At 34.9% G+C, this 20,679-nt stretch overlaps 1 protein-coding gene across 1 annotated transcript in view; it reads left to right on the forward strand.

Annotated features, from left to right (window-relative positions):
- Positions 1-20,679, forward strand: part of LOC110093280 (ABC transporter C family member 2) — a 77,214-nt gene that overhangs the window by 44,250 nt on the left and 12,285 nt on the right. The window lies entirely within an intron of this gene.

Below are 20,679 nucleotides of genomic sequence, written 5' to 3' on the forward strand. Positions count from 1 at the left end.
TTAACCGCCTTCCAACAAATAATCACAAAAACCAGAGTAAGAAACTAAAAACCAACCCCATTTCTCCCCCAAAACCTTCCACTCTTACCCGAGCTCCAGCAATTAAAGGGGATTAAGAGTAAGATTGTGAGATTCACCTCAGGGGGTTTCCCTGGTTGAAGCCAAAGCTGGAGTTGACGATCATGGCTACCCAAAAGGCGATGAAGAGAACCAAGAAGACCACATCCCTACATTTCCGGTTGTGCCATATGATCCCTCCTCCCATTGTCCTCTCGCCATCACCACCGCCGCCGCTCGCCGCTGCGGGATACCTCCCGATGATCGCTCCAAGCGGTCCTCCTCCCATCGGCAACCCAGCGACACCAGTCAAAGTAGAGAGAGAGAGAGAGTAAAAAGGTGGAGGGAGTGAACAGCGGCTTGCGTGAAAACCGTAAAGCTAAAGGACGGTTTGTTGGCCCTGAGGTACTTATGCTCCAAGTTAGTAAGTGGAAGTTGGCCGTCGTTCGATGCGGATTCGGTATTCGGATCTTGTATCTGTGCGGTTAGTTTGCGAAGCTATCGTAGTACGAAGGAACAGCATAACAAAGAAGGGGGCGACGGGAGATTATTATTAAAGAAGAAAAGATGAGGATTTGGGTTCTCATATTAAAGAATTTGTAGCAAATTTTTATTTTGAAATATTTAATTATTTTTTATCAAAATAAATTTTAAGATTTATTTTAAAACAATTTTATTTTAATTTAAATAAATTTAAATTAATTCAGATTAATTTTTTTTATTACGATATCTTAAAAGCGCGCTTAAGTCGCTCTCCGTAATTTTGTCCCCATATCAATATCCTCTTAACAGCCTGAGGCTCGGAATTAGGTTCGGCATTTGCTGCCATATTCCATTCGACACTTTTCTGTAGGAAAATTTATAAACAAATATTAATTTTGAGAAGGAAAAAAAAAATAAAAACTCGACGTAATTTTATAACTATTGCTTTTGGGATAATTTTTTATTGCTTTTTAAAGTAATTTTTTTAATGCAAAATATTTTTAAGATTTTATTTGAGATAATTTTTTATTGCTTTTTAGAGCAACTTTCAGATATAAAAATTTATAATTCAAAAAATATTTATACTAAAATTGATAAGAAAACAATCCCAAATGGAGCCTTAACTTTAATTAAATAACTTTATTTTTTTTTTTAGTAAATGTTAGCTTTAATTTTACTTTTATTTATAATTAATGCTTTGTCATTAAATTAGGAGCTCTGATTCACTAAGGCGCTATGTGACTGGCTGAAAAATGATGCAATATAAAAGTATTGTAAAGTTGGAATTTGTTTTGATGAGTGAAAATACATGAATTTTTTTTTTGCTTTAAGTTAAATAAATGAAATGTTAAGTCCAAATATAAGGTGATTAGTGCCAATGGCCAGCAGTGGTGGTGACAATTGCAGGAAGTGGTGGCAATCGAAGGTGACGGCGGCAGTCGTTGATTACAACAGTGGTCGACGTGTGGTAGTATGCAATGAAGTTCTAATATATTTGGAATCGCTCAAATCAGAGGAATTCCAAATACATCAAAAATAAAACTAGAAGATAAATTTCAGATACATCAAAATTTTAATTTTAAATTTTTTAAAAAAAAAATTGATATAATAATCTATAAATTTATTATTAATTGTTTGATAAAATATTATTACCTATTTTTTTATTCTCAATCAAATGGCTTTTAATTTTGCTCATTTTGAGTCAGGAGCTTATTATGCATATTTTGCGACAATTTATCTCGCAAATCACTTCCGATTGGTTATTTATTAAATGTGGTAGCTTGTGATAATAAAAAAAAGCTAATTAAAGCTATCATGTTTGAGGTTCTAATTAAATACAAAATTTAATTTATTTTTAAATCTCAAAGTATTCAAATATTTTTTGTCAGAATATTTATGCATTAAATCTGATATCACGCAAAATCTGTTTTAAGAATGAAAATTTATTAGCTGTGGTGTCTGGACATATCCAGAGGTCAATCCGGATGTGCCACGTCACCTAATGCACATTGTATTGGGTGACGTGATACATCCAGATTGACCTCCGCGTTACTCAAGACACATTCGGATTATAAACAAAATAATCTCTCTTTATGAATATGTGTAGTTGATAAGAAATTATTACGTGCGGAATCCAGATATAAGGCTTCAATGTGTACAAGCTGCGTGGCTTGTAAACATCAAAATCCGGATGCGTCCGTACTCCACATATAATGTTTTTTCATAATTGAGACGGTCCATTTTGAGAACAATTATTAGGTCCTCCGACCGGACGTAGAGGAACGTCCGGTCGGCACTAAAATCCCGCCAAAAAACTCGGTATTGCTAGATATTATTTAATAATAACGAGGAATACCGCTCTATGAAGACCAATACCGAGTTATACCAAAAAATACCAAATTTTTTCTAGGAAAACCTCAGTAATTTTTTGTATAACTCGGTATTGCTCGGTATAGCTCTGTATTAGGTCTTCACATGATGGTATTCCTCGTTATTGTTTGGTATTGGACGGTATTTCTCAATTTTTAACGCGATTTTAGCTCCAATCAGACGTACCTAATAATTGTTCCCATTTTGAAAAGACAAATGGGCCAATCATATTTCAAGTGGAGATGAAGATGACTTAGGGTTTGTTTGGTTGAAGTTTTTGGTGTTTATTACGTTTTAAAATGACAAATTCATTTTTTTTATTTTTTTTTATTTGGTTCGTCAAATCACGTTCCCAATAACTCTTTTTTTTTTCATTTTTTCTACTTTTTTGAGAAAGCTTTTTATATATGCTTCTCCGTTAGAAAACTCCATTTTTTGAACCAATGTTTCTTAAAGTTGCCTTTTACAAAATACCAAAAAATCAAACGAAGCCTTAATTCAAATAACAATTAAGACTTCATTTGGGACGACTTTCTTACTGCTTCTTAAAATAGCTTTCATGTACATAAAATTTATTTTTTACTAGAAATTTATTTTAAGAAGCAACAAAAAAATCATCCAAAACGAAGCGTAAGGCTTCATTTGGGATGGTTTTTTTTATTATTATTAATTTGTAAAGGAAGCCTACATATTGCATGGCACAACAGTTTTGAATCAAAATGATCTTGCCACAGACCAAATTTAAGCAGAGCATTATCACACCAACCAAAAATTCAATTTCAGCAAAGGCAAAGAACCTACCAGAACAAAAGATTCGAGAAATTGTCATTAGTAGCTCCCAAAACTCTCAGCAGCAATGGCAAAACCCTCTGCATCATGAACGAAGCTTCAGCCAGTTTTATCCTCCATCAGTAAGGACAGATAACGAATGAAAAGGTTCTTATAAGAAGTCACAATATGCATCCCCCAAATTTGGAAGAGGAGCATACAAATTATTTATCCAAATGTTCCTCAATAAATGTGATGAGGGTAGTTTCCGGAACAGCCCCTATAACTTTTTCTACCACCTTACCGCTCTTCAAAATCACAACAGTTGGGATGCTTTTGATTCCATATTCAGTAACTATGTCTGGGTTCTCATCAGTGTTGATCTTGAAGCATCTTATCTTTTCTTTGTATGACTCTGATAAATTGCTGATTACAGGATGGATCACACGACATGGTTCACACCAAGAGGCCCAAAATTCAACAACCACAGTTTTGTCACATTCCAAGACTATTGGTCTCCAGGTTGCTTTTGTTACATCTGGGACTGTAACTTGAAAGTTTTCTGAAATAGAAAGGAAAATGTAGAGTTAAGCAAAATAATAATAATAATAATGAATGATTGATGCTCTCCACATGAAGTTACTCTCCGACCAGTCCAGCCGGTCCACGCGGGACCGGCCCAGGCGGAACCTAGGCGGAACCTCCATCTCTTTCCGTGGCTGACCGCACTGCAAGCGCCAAACGATCATTTTAGGAAAGATTTTTGAGGGTTTTGGGAGGGAAATTTGAATGTAGGGATTGTTTAGAGATTTCCTTTTGATTTGTATGCATTAAATAGTTTGTTTTCCTAAGGTTAGGGCATCTTGAATTTGGCTGAAATTTGAGATCTCTTATATTTAGGTTTTCCTTTGGGCTCTAGTGGCGTCTAGAGATTTGGGAGAGATCGATCCTCCTCTTGAATAGAGGATCAATTGTATCTTGTTATTTTTTGTTTTCCTTTTATCAAATAATACAAATTATCTACTATTTGCGTGGATTTTGATAGAGAAAGCTCACTGTTTTCCGAAGATTGATAGGAAATACTTGAGATCTACCAGTACTTCCTATCAGTTACACTTAAAAACTGTGAAATCCTATTCAAATTTTCAATAAAGATATCCTGACCAAAATTTTCCATGAGGCTACTATGGCTTAAACGTCAATGTTCACCATAGGCAATCACAGGCTCTTAGTCCGTGGGTTTAAAGAGCATTCATTATTCAATTAGAATGTGTAATAGCTAAAATCATGGAAGCAGTCCCTATGCCATCTTTGCCTCCTATTGTTGAATTTTTAATTTCCATTTTACTATTTGGTCATCCAAATTTATTTTGTTTCCTTTAGGCTCTTTCTTACCAAACCAGAGATGACTGAGGATTGTTTCCTTTAGGCTCTTTCTTACCAAACCAGAGATGACTGAGGGATGAAAATAGCTTCATCACTGGGTCCTCACGCCATTCAATACCTGGCAATAAGTGCACTAGACAATGAGAGGTGGAGCATACTAAGTTTGGAGTTTAATTTCAAAAGTTATTTTGGATAAGAATTAGTTTTGATATTTCAAGATTGATGGCTACCACAACATCCTAGCTGGGAGTTACCATTCTGTTATGAATGAAGGCTACCCCAAAAGTCTTCAATGTTAGTTGATCATTAATATTAAAAGATAAACCCTTCACTATATAAACTCATGTAATCCTAACTTGTAATAAAAAATAATAAAGACAAGAAAGAAAGAGCAAGAGAAAATAGTAGTTTAATCCGATACAGAAAGAAATAAATCTTTCAGGTGCTTGAAAGTAGAGTTTTTTTTTTAAATTTTTTCAAGAAGAGTTATAGCCCAGTAGGTGATTGCATTTTGTCTCAACTATACAAAGTGATACATTTGTCCATATCCTTAATTTTGCATGAAGGGTGATTCTTTATATATCTCATTTGAAGCTTAGTAGATTATTTAATTTCTTTTAGCCATAGACATAGACGACAACAACAACAACATCAAACCTTTATCCCACTAGGTGGGGTCGGCTAAATGAATCTTTTTTCTCCATTGTGTCCTATTAAAAATAAAATTCTCGTTTTAGCCATAGACATAGACAAACCACAAATTTTTTCTTCTCTTTTGTGGTTCTTGATCTCATTTTTACTGTTACATTGCGGTTCATTGTATTGGCCCCTAGTTTAGATGCCTTCTTTCCTAACAATTAGCGACAACCATGAAATTCAAGATTAACAAGTTTGATGGTTCAAAGAGTTTTATCCTTTGGAGAACCAAGATTCATTGTATACTTGTCTAACAGGTACTTATAAAAGTGCTCCTAGGGGCAAGATGCCTTAAACTATAAGTAAAGAAATAAGACATACTTACATGAGAAGGCTTTCTCATTGATTTAGCTGCATTTGACAGATGAGTTATTGACAAAAGTCTCAGATAAGACAAGTGTAGAAGGCTTATGGCTTCAACTAAAGTCTTTGTATATGATCTAAAGTCTCCCCAACAAACTTTATTAGAAATAAAGACTTTATTTACTTTGTATACATGAAGGTATGCCTATGTGCTAACATTCAGATGAATTTGATTCTATCATTCAAAATATGAGGAGTATTGATTTGTTAATTATAATAATCAAACTTTCTTACAATTATACTATTTCCCCCTCTCTTACAAGCACTTTTAAGATACCATATTATATGATTGTGATATAACAAGTTTGAAGGATGTCAAGAATTTACTTCTTTTAAAATAGATGATTTATAAGCTTAGGAGAAGTGAAAACTAGCTAAAAATTCATTGCATATTAGAAGGAGATCGTATGAGTGAGGGTTCTCTTCTAGTTAATTCAATAGTAAATCTTAGAATAAATTCAAAGAGATCACTTCTGTTATTAAAAGAAGAGATCACTTACTTCTATTATAAGAAGACATGATACATAAAGAAGAATTGTTTTGCTTTAAAGAAAAGAGAGCAAGAAACAAATAACAACCACAAAAGAATAAGCCACCTCATGCAAGTACAGTAAATGTACTTATGAAACTGGTGATTGATGGGGACATTAGTGCATGGAAGGTTTATCATAGAAGGGGCTGTAGATCGATGGCCACGATTGAGTCATTATATTATTAATTGTGTGTGTTGTATGAGATGTAATTTAGTTTGTGAACTTTTCCTAATGTTATGTTGTAAGCTCAATGACATTTGTGAACTTTTCCTTTATGTTATGTTGTAAGCTCAAGGGCATTTGTGTCATTTCTCTTGTCATGTGGTGGAGCCTATATATATGGCTCTCTCCCCCCTTATAACAGAATGATGCTTATTTTGAATGAATTCTGATTTCAGCCTTCTTCTCTTGTGTGAGAGTGAGTGTGGTGGAGTGGTGAAGCCTTAGGAGAAGGAAAATGAAGTACTCAATTTCGCTTGTATATTTTCCCTTTTCCCTCTTCCCTCCTTCCTCCAAAACTGTCAGTCAATCCCCCTTCCCCTTCCATCTCCCACAGCAAGGCCGCCACCACCACCACCTCCCTATTCAAGTTTCCAATCCAAAATTTCCCAAATCTGAAATTTTAACCTTTGGGATTCCAATTGGACCCCACTTGTCTCTTGGAACTCTTCATATTAATTAATGGGAAGTTGACCCGTTAATTGGCTCTCCTTATTTTCATTTTCAAAATTAGTTGGGAATTTGAAAATCCACAACCCCTTCCCCTTTCCCCATGGTTGGCCCGCACTTGGAACTCTTCATGTTAAGTGATGGGAAGTTGACACATTAATTGCCTCTCCTTATTTTTCATTCTCAAAATTAGTTGGAAATTGGAAAAGCCACAACCCCTTCCCTATCCCCATGATTTGCCCACTCTTGGAACTCTTCATGTTAATTAATGGAAAGTTGACCCATTAATTGCAAATTAACTTTTCTCTTTCCCAAAACTATTTTTTTTTTATTTTTCAATCCAACTCTCTCCCATTCCCCTAAGCCCCACCACTCTAATTACCTCACACCATACCTAATCTCCCCCAAATAGCAAAAACCGTGGCCTCCCTCCTTCGAAATTTCAGCCAGCCTTTCTTCTTCTCCACTATAAAGCAAGACACAAGGAAGGCACTACGAGCAACCCTTTGAAGATTAACCGGTCGAGACCACACCACATCTGAAAGAAGCATCCATGCGACACAAATACCTAAGTCTTTCTACTCTTACTTCATACATTTAAGTAGATAGATTTGAAGTCCAATTCTCTATGGCATCACTACTTTCATGTTAATTTAAATCCACTTGCTTCTTAAATCATTGAGTGCATGGTTCTCGTAGTGATTGATCTATGTTACATGTTAGATCTTTTTGTCAACCCATGTTAGCTAAGTTGTTGACTTGATTTATCTTTCCTGAATTCTAGAACTTTGGTTGTGGTTAATTGCTATTTGTGGATTATCTTTCTTACTTGTTTTGAAGTTTGTTTTACGCATCCCCATGATTAATAACTTGCTGATTTTAAATTGAACTTTTGTTTAATTTCATAATGCAAGTCTTCACATGCTAGTCCTACATCAGTGATACTCTTTAGTGACCAAAGATAACAAGTGTAAAGAGCAATAGCTTCAAGACTCATCATGTTCTAATCAATTGTGCTCTAATTTAAATATATATTTTTTGCATATAAGTCAAAATTTCCTTGTATTGTTTATGCGAGAAAAGGAGCTATATGCAAGATTGAAGATCCTGGCATTTTGAAATTAAAAGAACAAGTTGATGTAACTATATCATTGGTTGTAGTCAAGCCTGCATCAAATTTAAAAAAGAAGCTAATATTTTTAAGTGCTTTTAGGTTTGCACCATATAGATTCTTTGGTGATAATAATGCCTATTACGTCTGTAAGGGTGCATTTTTTGTCTAGAAGATAAATAGAATTAGTGGACTCTATATGTTTTAGAGTGCAATACCAGTGTTGGATTCAAAAACTATGGTAGCAGCTTAACAAAATAAGAATGATACAAAGTATATAATGTCAAATAGAACTAAAGTGGGGGCTACTGTGCAATCTATTGTTGATGATTATGAAAGAGTATTGAATATTAAAATTTATATAAAGTGGGAGGTTCCAAAGGAAAAATGGACATTGCATCATAGGTAAAAAATGAGAATAAAAGAGCAATAAAAATTTTAGATAAATTTTGACAACTTTGTCATTGATGGACTGAGATATTACCACATCAATTAAACTTCACGATTGATAACATGAAGGTGTTGTACAGAGAGGTATTCAAACATGATAATTAAGCTAGCATATTGAAATTCTAGACGATAAGTAAGAGATTGTTAAGTGTAGAGTATAATTTCATTAATTATTTTGAATACTATTTGATATTTATTTTTTTAAGATTGATAGCTATCATAAAGTACTAATTGGAGGCTACCATGAAGTCATAAATAGATGTTACCACAAAAGTCTACATGGGAGGCTACAAAAGTCTTCAACATAGGTTGTTCGTTGATGTTACAAGGTGAACTCTTAACAATATAAACCCATATAATTCCCGCTTATAGAGCATTCCATAATAAAAAAGTCACAAAGAGAGCAGAGAAAAAGAAAGAGAGAAGCAGGGAATCATCCAAGAAAGAAAGAAAAAAGTCATTTAGGTGTTTGTAAGTAGAGTTCTTCAGTTTCTTCAAGGAGACGATGTTTAACCCTCATCTTTCTAGCATATGATTGCATTTTCTCTCAACTAGACAAAGTAGTATATTTTTTATATTTATAAATTTTTATGAAGTACGTCAATTTTGAAATTTAGTGAATTATTTGTTTATTTCTAGTCGTGCACATAGGATCATCACTTGCTTAGAAAAAAAGGCCATAGTTATTATTTATCATTTTATAATTATATTAACTGATTTTATGATAGTCAAAATTAAAATTATTTTTTAACATTTTTAACCTACAACTAATTTTAATTAATTTTAATATTACATAAAACATAAATTCAAATTAATTAATTTTAATTTGAGGAAGTCTTATAACAAAATAATAAAGATGGTCAAACAACTTTCTTTTTAAATTTTTTTTTTCATGCTTTTATTACAATAGATTGATCTTGCATTTATTCTATGATCTATCTCAATTGGGTAATAGGTTTTCATTTATTCATGTTTATGGAATGTCTTTTTTTTTTTAAATTTATCTTTACCTTACATTGGCTCACATGAAATATACGATCATATTTCTTGGGTTGATTTATCTAAAAATCAAAAGATTGTAAAGAAAAAAAAGATGAATACACAAGAATTTGTCAAGGAGGAGAAGTTCGATTCAAATCCAAAGAATAACAAACTCTCCATAGAGGAGAGAAAACTCTCCATAAAGGAGGCTTCATTTTGGAAGACTTTTTTATTACTTTATAAAGTTATTTTTTAGTATACAATTTTTTCAAAAGCAGGAAAATAATAGTGATCTAAAGCTGTCTCAAAGAAAATTTAATTGCTTATTACTTAGCTTTCTATGTGGTTCTTATTGATTTCTACCATCATTGAGACTTAATAACAACTTTATTAAGATAATTAAATTCTAGAAATAACCTTTTGTTAAAGGTTATCTTAAAAATATAAAAAAATTTAACTTATCTATTTGATAATTGGTATATAGAACTAACTATATGATTAAAATCTAAATTATTATTTTTATTAAATTATGCATAGCTCGTAATAGACATTTATATTATGATATTATAAAATTTAAGTTAAATGTGACTTAAATTTGATTCGATTTATTTATCACCCAAAACTTGCTAGTAAATAGTGAGAATTATTTATTGAATATAAATAAAAAAATACCAGCTATAAGTACATTTATTATTATTATTATTATTATTATAAGTATCATCATCTAAACTCTAATGTCAACAAACTTATAATCGAATTGAACGTCTCGAAAATACAAACCCAACGACACCAAATTCGACCCAATCCGAGCTCAAATGAGTCTAAATCGAGGACCCAAAGCGCATTTGGAAGATTCAAATCATAAATTGAATGACCAAATGATCATAAATTTGAATTCAAGTAATTGTGGACTTTTTGTTCAATCTTTAAAAAAAAATCTTACATTTATAAAACTAACATAAAACTGCCTCTATTAATAATATCCAAAAATAGAGCAGCAAAATCATAACCTATATTTTTAACTTTGATTAAATTCTTAACAAATTGGTCATGACATGTACAAATACATAGGTTTGCTTTAGGGCAATGTGCTAGATATACAAATAAAAAAATTTTGAATAGTACAATTATTAAATACATATATCTACTTTAGGTCTCTCTCTCTATTTATATATATAATTTATAGATAAAAAAATATAAAAAGTTCAACTTATAAAAAACATGAGCAAAATAATACTATTATTTCACTTCCCATAAAAAGTAGAATTTTCATCAAAAATTGTGTCATAGAGATTATCATTCAAGAAAAGGGTGACTTGACAGCTAGCAATCTCCTACTCTACCATTCTAAACAAATTTCATAATTTCAATCCAAAACTTATTCCTAAAAATAAATTTCATAATTAAATCACAATATTAATAACTTAATATTATTCTCTTTCTATTTATATGCATAATTTATTAATAAAAAATATAAAAATGTTTAACTTATTAAAAAAAATGATAAGACATTAATATATCATTTATTCAAATAAATATAAGAATCAAATCTCACATAACTCTAAGAAAAATAATAATAGTTACTCTTTCATTGTTCTTTGTTGTGTTTTTACTTTTTTACTAATTATGATAATGAAATCATGAGTAAAAGCTCAAGAAAAATCTTTTTTTTCTTATTTAGTTTGGCTAGATGTCCTGTATACACACAAAAATATGATTAAATTAATTATTTCTACAAGCCATAGCTCTAAACAAGTACAAATAACTATTAAGAGATTGGTGACTGATGGTGGGGTTACTGAGTAGATTTAACATAAAAGAGGTGAGTTAGAGGAGAGCAATTTCAAGATCATGTCTAACTTTTTGTTGGATGAGCTTTTAGAGTTTTTTTGACACATCCATATAATATGTAGATATATATAAAAGTGATTTAATCTTTTAAGGCATAAAAAAATCATTATGCACTCTTACTGTTGAATCTTGAATAGGATGTTAAACCTAAGCTTATGTCCCAAGGCTAACAAAGAGGGGGGTGAATTGGTAATTTTAAAAACTCTCTTGGATTTTAAAATTTCAAACTGATTGATTCACAAAGCAAGTTAATTAAAGTTTCAAAATAAAACTTTTCAACCACAGAATTAAATACTTGCAGTAAGCAGCGGAAATTAAAACGACATAAAGATTTATAGTTGTTCGGTCAAACATGACCTACATCCACTCTCTAAAGACACCCTCTTCAGGTATTGCATTATTACCAAAAGTGTCTCTCATTTTGCCCTCACAGCAAGGCGGAGAAGCCTTTACAAACTCTCTTCCACCAATCCCCGGTGCGGCAGAGAACTGTCGTCCTTTCACACTCTCCAAGTGTCGGCAGATAACCGTCGGCTGTTCACACTCTCCAAGTGTCGGCAGAGAACTGTCGTCTGTTCACACTCCCCCAAGTGTCGACAGAGAACCATCGTTTGTTCACACTCCAAGTGTCCGCAGAGAATTGAATCTTCTTCAAAGATCTTCTCACGAGCAATCTAAAGACAAGAGGAAGAGTGAAAAGCACAAATCACAATGATCCTTACCTTTGAGTAACCTTGGGAACCCTTTACACTTCACTTGCAAGAAATCTCTCTCAAACACTCTCTCACACTCTCTCTTTTAATTGCCCGTAAAAAAATCACGAAGACAATACTCTTTTTCACATCAGTTTTAGTGGACCTTTTATAACAAAGACACGAAAAATCACCCAGAAAATTAAAATTTTCAATTTTAAGCGTACACGATCGTACAGTACAATCGTATGTTCGTATGTATGAACAGTTCAAATACTGTTGCGTATGAACTTATTGCGTATGAACAGTTCAAACTGGGATTATCCCGTACGAACCATATTTAGAAAAAATATTTCGTGCGAGAGCAGACCCGATACGTTAGTCCTTGTACGAAACTAGGATCGTCCCGTACGAACCATACTTAGAAAAATATTTCGTGCGAGAACAGACCCAAGACGTTCTTCCTTGTACGAAACTGTGATCATCCCGTACGATTCATACTTAAAAAAAAATTATTTCTATTCGTTCGACTGCTCATCGAGAAAAATAACTGATTATATCGTCCCGTACGAAGTGATATCGTGTAGTACGATTAGTTTAAAAATATGAATTTTAAACTTTTCCCCAGTGTGTGTGCTCAGTTACTCAATTACAATACATCTAGCCAAACCAAATAAATAAAAAAGGATTTTTCTTGAGCTTTTTGCTCATGATTTCATTATCATAATTAATAAAAAATATAACAAAGAACAAAGAAAGAGTAACTATTATTATTTTTTTTAGAATTATGTGAGATTTGATTTTTCTATTTATATGAGTAGATAATACATTGATATCATATCTCTTTTTTTATAAGTTAAACCTTTTCATATTTTTTTATCAATAAATTATGTATATAAATAGAGAGAGAGAATTATATTAAGTTATTAATATTGTGATTTAATTATGAAATTTATTTTTGGGAATAAGTTCCGGATTGAAATTATGAAATTTGTTTAGGATGGTAGAGTAGAAGATTGCTACCAGTCAAGTCATCCTTTTCTTGCATGATCTCTCTGACATGATTTTTGCTGAAAATTTTACTTTTTATGGGAAGTGAAATAATAGTATTATTTTGCTCATATTTTTTATAAGTTAAATTAATCATCGTATAATCGTCACTTACAATATGTCTCTAAGTATTATAACCTTATATACTTATATAGGCACTCCTCGTTTGCTCATTTACCCACTGCTAGTCCTCCTGATGCTTGTGGGTGTGACTGTGCAACTCAATAGCAGTGAATTCTCTAGCGAACAATTCCTTCTGCAATATACTTAGATTAGCATGCATAACCAAATAAATTATTAAAATATGTTAAAATTCTTATCAATCGTCGTCTATGCTTAATGTGTGAAACTGAACTCCTAGTATGGAGGAAGCTACTCAGGCCCTTGAAATTAGAAGCTCGATATTATTTGTTCTTCTCCCTCCTCGCTATATAATCTAAACCACCTTAAGTACTATTGAGCTCCGTCCATACACCCTCTGTAATCCAAAGTGATCACTCGTTTGTCCTCCTAATGCGTGTGAACATATCTTGCAAGCAAGTTTCTTCACGTTTCTCAAAATTCATTCTGATGTGTACGTACCATGCTCTGGCAACTAGTAGAAATCTTGTTGTATATAAAGAATTATAACAAAAATTATTCTTAGTTAGCTTAATAAAAGATCGACAGATGTTAACAATACTACAACTTATATCAAGTTTGTTTCACGTATTGATCCTTCGAGACGTGCTTTGTTCTTTACAGTTATCTTAAGTTTATTTAAATACCTAAATGATGTATGGTTATGAATTAATAACTTGCTAATAATATTAGATATGTTATATGTGCACAAAATTATCTCTCAAAAGGATATATCGATATTGAACATGTCCACCGCCTCTAGTCTCATATGGTAAATGCACGGACAGATACTTCATGGAGTTGAAAAACTCTGAAGGAAATATCATCTCAAACTTGCATAGAATGAAAGGAATGTTATGTTCAATATGGACCAAAGCTTCTTCATTCAATTTTGATGAGCATAAGTCCTTGACGAAGATACTTAGTTCGGTCAAGGAATTTAAATTGAATATTTAAGAGAATTGAAAGCAGTGGACATCAAACATTTCATTAAGATGTGACAGTCATGACTTTTCAATTCAAACAATCTCTCCGATCTCATGTCAACACATCTACTGAGGTTGGAAACATATTCATCAAGAAGCTTTAGGCTCTGCACCCATTCACAAACTGCTCGACTCTGCTCTAAAGTGAAGGTGAATGAGACTCTTGACTTTAGAAGTTTATCATTTCCATATTCATTCAACTCAAGTGTTTTCCTCCTACAAATATCCTTCAAGTCTATTCTAGCTTTTAAATTATCTTTAGATTTGCCATTGATATCCATCAATGTATTGAACACATTATCAAAAACATTCTTCTCTATATGCATCACATCTAAATTATGTCTAATAAAATTTGTTCTCCAATATGGCAAAGACCAGAAAATATTAGTCTTTGTCCAATTGTGAGAAACTCCATACCAGACACTTTTCAAACAGCTAATGTTGGAGAATCAATTATCGTGGGTATGAAATTTACTCGTTCAAATATTTTCTCACTTGTTAACCATGGTGGAGGTTATATCATCTTCATTTTATTTTTAGTGAAAGCATCCTTATTTTGCCTAAATGGATGATTTGCAAGAAAGAACATATGATGACAGTCAAACCAAGTGTTCCCCCATACTTCAAAGTGAATGATTTAATATTTTTCATGCAATATGGACAAGCTAGCTTGCCTGCAGTGCTCCAACTAAAAAGTACACCGTATGCTGGGAAGTCACAAATTGTCCAAAGTAACTTTGTCCTCAATATAAAATTTTATTTGGTGGAGATATCATATATAATAAATCCTTCATTCCACAATAATTTTAAATCATTGATTAAAGGTTGCAAGAACACATCTATCTTTGCCTTTGGATTATGTGGGTTTGGAATGATAAGTATCAAAAATATGTAGGGTGTAATCATACACAACTTTAAAGGAAGATTGTAGGGGGTGAGTATCACGAGCTAGTATGAGTAAGGTGAAGTAGATTGTTTAAATGGACCATCTACAAATAAACCTAATCTTATATTTCTTGATTTTACGGCGACGGTACAATATATACGGTCAAAGTGTTTCCAAACATCTGCTTCTGACGGATGTGTCAGAAAACCTACTTGTGAGATGTATTCATTATGATATCTCATATGTGCAGTAAAGCTCATAGTTGTATAAACATTGTAATATAGGAATGATGGATAAGTAAGACAATTGACTGGCAGGCATATCCTTTTGCTTTTTTTTTTTCAGAATTTAGTTTAAATCTTGGCTGTTGTCAATGTCGTCAACATAAGATAGCATCATTTGATCTTAAGAGGATGAAGGCGACATTGCAAAGCCATCATGTGAGATGTGCATCAAAGGCAGCTATAATGCGTTTGTTAGGCCAAAATCCATGTAATGATTCGTAAAATAAAAGAAGTATTTATTGTCAAGACTCTTTGTTGGACCAACCCTCATGGGAGGGGTTGAGGTTCCTCTAATAGTGGTTCTTTATTCAATTTGGGGAGAAGCACAGATATTTCACCATTGTATTGGTCACCAGGCTGGTTACTATTCTAGTTAGCACACTACATGAAAGTTAACACTTTGCGGCGGACTTTACAGTGGATTATTTTTTATAAAAATGACGACGAATCTACGATGAAAATTTTCGATGATTTTTTTTTTTGTGGCGGATTTTCGCGCCACAAGTTGGAGCTAAAAATCTGTCGCAAACTACCCTTCTACCGATTGATTGTGCATCTCGCTTCATGTGTTCGTTCTATTCTTTGACTGCTCTTCTCCTTTAACTCTCCTACAACTTCGCCTCCGCGCATTGTCGCTAGAGTCGCTAAATAACTTCTTTGCCTCTCGCAACAATTCCTTCCTGCCGAATCACTTCCTTCGACGATGTTCTTCCTGTCGCTATAGCCACCGTGTTTACGTCCAATTCACCCTCATTCACATCCGACGAACTTGGTTCGTTTGCGAAGGTTATCTGAATAGGAAACACTTGTTATTCACAAGTGTTCACTAGCCAAACTCAGTAAACTGGCAGGCAGATTTATTGCTGTCCAGCAGCAGGAAATAGCCCAAAAACAAGAGGAAACAGGAGATCTTTGCTAGAATTTGAGAAAAAAGAAGAAGAAAAACTCTTGTCATTTCACTTAGTAGATGAATAAACAAAAGATACAATTGATCCTCAATTCGAGAGGAGGTGATCTCTCCCCAAATTCTAGACGCCGCTAGAGCCAAAGAAAACCTAAATCTAGGAGATTCTCAAATTTCAGCCAAATTCAATGATGATCAAACTAGACAATCAAACTATTTAATCATACAATTCAAAAGGAATCCCTAAACGAGTCCTACATTCAATTTCCCTCATAAACTTTCTAAAAAAACTTCCTAAAAGGTGCTAACGTGGGCTGGTCAGGCGCTCAGTCTCCGCGTCAGAGCCGGAATTCTCCGCCTGTTCGCGATTTTCGCCCGTGAACCGGTCCCGCCTTGGACCGGTCCTGGACCGGTCTACAATAGAATCCCCTCCCTAAAGATCCACCTTTGTCTGCAAGGTGGAAAGACGACACCCTCGCATTCCTTCTTCATCACAAACAGTAAGGAACTTGAAGTTCGGTCCTTACACTTGTGCCCGGCGTATACCTCTCGTCACATCTGAAACAAGCCCTTTTTGTCCCTCTCTTCTGTAATTCTGTCTCAGTAGTTAAGTATCCCACTCCCTCTTCCTACTGGGCTTCCCTGGTGTACTCATTATTGTTGACTGATGGCACGGCCCTTTGGTGATAAAAAGAGTGGTCGTAGTCTTTGTAAAGAGCCTGCCTGAGCTGCTGCTCCTTGGACAGATCCCTTCTCCAAGATTTTTGATTTTCTACCAGCCTGTGTCCAACTTCATTGTCCTCCTCCAAATCCTAAGGCATCACGAACCTTATTACATTTGCGCTCGGATCTCTGCCTTGCAACCCTTCATGAAGTTCCCCTCCAATATGCTATCTATAATCTCCAGGTACCTCTACTAGCCAGGTGCTCGACGCTCACGGTGTTGCTACTGATCCCTCCTGCAACCAGAGCAAAGAATTGCTCATAAGAAATCTCCTCCCCCGGTCTGTTGAAACGTTATATTAATGCTATTTTTTGAATTCCCTCCATTCCTGATAGGCTCCCTCCTGTCACGCCATTATAGTACCATGACAGAGCCTTCCTTCCAGACATCAATCCTGCTGCGTCAAGCTTTCATTCCTCTGTCAACCATTGACCGCAAGTACGCTCCACCTTTAGATCAGCCATGGCCGTCATTCCTCACTCGAAAACGGGCACTTCAATTTCCTCACCTTGGGACTCCCGGTATCCTCTCATAGCCTCCATTATCCCCTCAGAGGAGGCGTTCCCCAATTGTCCGATCGCCCTCCTTGACGTAATACTACTGAACCCCTGCTTCATACTCACCTCTCCTCTCCTTCAAACAATCATCACCTCGCCGCTGAATTACCTTCGAAATTCAGCACCTCTGACGATGACGTTCCTCCCTTCTTCCTTCAAAATCCCTCTCCGCGTTGAATTCTTTCGAATTCAGCACCTCGGCGATGAGATTCCCTCTCTCTCCCATCGCATAAGCAGCCCCCCTTCTGTCCATATCCCATACTATCTCTTCCCTTAAAGGGGCTCTAGCGGTGGCATTTCGTTCTCTTCCTCTAGGATCTCCCCTACCAAAATTTTCTCCTTCCCCGCAAGGGTTCGGAATTTCCTCCATGCCATGTCCGTCGCGGTCTCTCTTATTCACGATGTCGCGATTGGTTTTCACCTCAGTAGTTTCTTCAAGCATTTCCTCATGTGGCGGTGAATTTCCCTCATACCTTTCATTGTTGGAGTGAATTTGATTTTGAAGGTGAAGAACTCTTTCCTCACAAATCTGGCTTTCAATGTGGCCGACTTCGGCCTTCAGACGTCAAACTTCTTTCCGGCCATCGTTTCTTCTCAAGATTCACTGAAGATCTTTTTCCGAAACGGAAACACCGCTGAAATTTCAGGATTCGCGCACAACGGTCCCAAAACGTGCTCTGATACCAATTTGATAGAAACCTTGTATTCAACATGTTCTAGCCAAATCAGTAAACTGCAACAGATTTATTGCTGATCCACAGCAGGAATAGCCAAAAACAGAGGAAAAACAGGAGATCTTGCTAGAATTCTGAGAAAAAGAAGAAAAACTCTTGTATTTCACTGTAGATGAATAAAACAGCAAAGATAAATTGATCCTCAATTCGAAAGAAGGATCGATCTCTCCCAAATCTAGACGCCGCTAGAGCAAAGAAAACCTAAATCTAAGAGTTCTCAAATTTCAGCCAAATTCAAGATGATCAAACCCTAGGACAATCAACTATTTAATACATACATTAAAAAGAATTCCCTAAAGTCTCTACAATCAATTTCCCTCATAAATTTCAAAAAAACTTCTAAACGGCTCTACGTGGGCTGGTCGGGCCGCTCGTTCTCCGCCGTCGCGTCGCGATTTTCGCCGTGAACCGGTCCCGGACCCTGACCGGTCATGGACTCTACAGTATCCTATTTCTTCCTTTTGCGTGCTTCTTTGCCAAAATTTGTAAACCGTCGAACTGCCTCCTGCCGCCGAGCTTTGTTTGCGAATCTACGCTTTTTGCTGATGATATATCTTTTTGTTAATAAGACTAGAGGAGGGAGTTGAAGGTAAACTTGAAAATTAGAGGTTAACCTTAGAGTCTAGTTGGAGGGATTATGATTGGGCGATGAAGTCATTAATACGAGTACAAGTTTTAGATTATCTTGGATTTATATGTTCATAGTGATGGTACAATAAATGGAGATATATTATAGAATTCAAGTTGGATGGTTGAGTGAAGGATGCATCGTTTGTTGTATGATAGAAAAGTCACACTCAAATTTAAGGGAAAATTCTATAAGATGGTGGTGAGATGTGCAAATGCTTTATGGTGCAGAGTGTTGGCCATTAAAGGCGAAGCATAATATTAAGTTAAGTGTTGCAGAGAATGAGGATACTCAGGTGATATGAGTGCTTTACTCTTAGAGACATGGTACGAAACTAACCATATACATTAAAAGGTTAGAGTAGCTCTAATGGAAGATAAGATTAAAGAGAGTCTCCTTAGATAGTTTGGTCATATATCATTATTGTATATCTTGATTATATGGGATGTTATCTAAGTTTTTTATGACGACAATTACACTAACATATACGTTAAATTGATAACCAAATCTCATTGTTTGGTTGTGGAATTTATAGCTAAAGTGTGTTATAGATATTTGAAATCATAGAAGTTGGAATTATAATATTGTATGTTGTTGGACGTAAAAAACGACATTAATAGATGAATTTTTTAAAGGAGTAAATTTTTCTTTCAGGTAGGTTCTCAATTACCTTCCTTTATATTAGAGGGAACGTTTTGTTATCCTTGCTCCAAACACAAAATTTAAGCCTACCTCACACCAAATGAGATTATGTTGATGCTATAATCCAGAGGATTCTGATGCGTGGCCGCCGCGCGACCGGCAGAGGGAGGCGGCGACCCCAGGGCGCGCGGAAGCGCGCCGAAAGGGGGGCCGCGCCTGCCGATTCGCGGAAGGGACGCGCGGGGGGATCGGAGCGGAACGGGGGAATCGGCCTTGAGCGGATCGGTCCAATCCTGGACTGGTTTGGCTCTGGTCAGCCTTGAGTGGGCGGTTCACCTTGGGCACCCACTAGTGGGTTTGGTTTGGTCTTTTGCTGCTATAAGTAGGGATTAAGGGGGGATTTCTAGGGTTATGCAAAATTGGGTTTTCTCTTTAGCCCACCTTATTTTCTTTCTCTAAGTTTTCTAGGGTTTGTAGTGGGAGACCTTGTCCTTCTCGAAGTGGACAATTGTATCTTGTTTTCTCTTGGATTTTAAATGCAAATTTCTTGCTCTTCATCCCATCTCTCTTGTGTTTATTTCTCTTTGATTTGGTGGAGAATCATATCTTTGAGGAGCAATTAGGGCAAAACCCAAACTTGGGGAACCCTAGGGCGTATCAGATTCATGCTAGAATATTGGTATTGAACTTCACATGGTAAGTACGAGCCTCATTTCGACTCTCAATGTAGCCGTCTATAAAGTTCCAACATAGTTGAGGAAGACAGATTTATGACATTTGAGGACTTGGATTATGATGAACAGGGCCACAATTTTAGCAATATAACAGAAGTCTCTGAATAAGGAGGCATAAAATTTCTATGATTTGTTGCACGCTGTTGCAAAAACAATTTGAAATGGGTGTACTACTCACTTAAAGTTATATGTTGCTGTGAAGATGTTAAACATAAAGACACATAATTTACACAAAGAATATTTTAATCAATTCATTTGCCCACTTAAGGAGACCAACTCGACATATAATATAATTCCAACCGATTTATATCGGATAAAAAAATTTATTTCTAAACATAGTTTGACAGTTATAAAAATAGATTGATGCGTTAACAAATACATATTATACTACAGGGATAATTTGTCAGAGATTACGTGTCATTATTGTATCACGCCAAGATTTAAACTAAATTCTGAAAAAAAAAAAGCAAAAGGATATGCCTGCCAGTCAATTGTCTTACTTATCCATCATTCCTATATTA

The sequence above is a fragment of the Dendrobium catenatum genome, unplaced genomic scaffold (genome assembly GCF_001605985.2).
Source record: "Dendrobium catenatum unplaced genomic scaffold, ASM160598v2 fragScaff_scaffold_743, whole genome shotgun sequence".
Lineage (NCBI taxonomy): Eukaryota > Viridiplantae > Streptophyta > Magnoliopsida > Asparagales > Orchidaceae > Dendrobium > Dendrobium catenatum.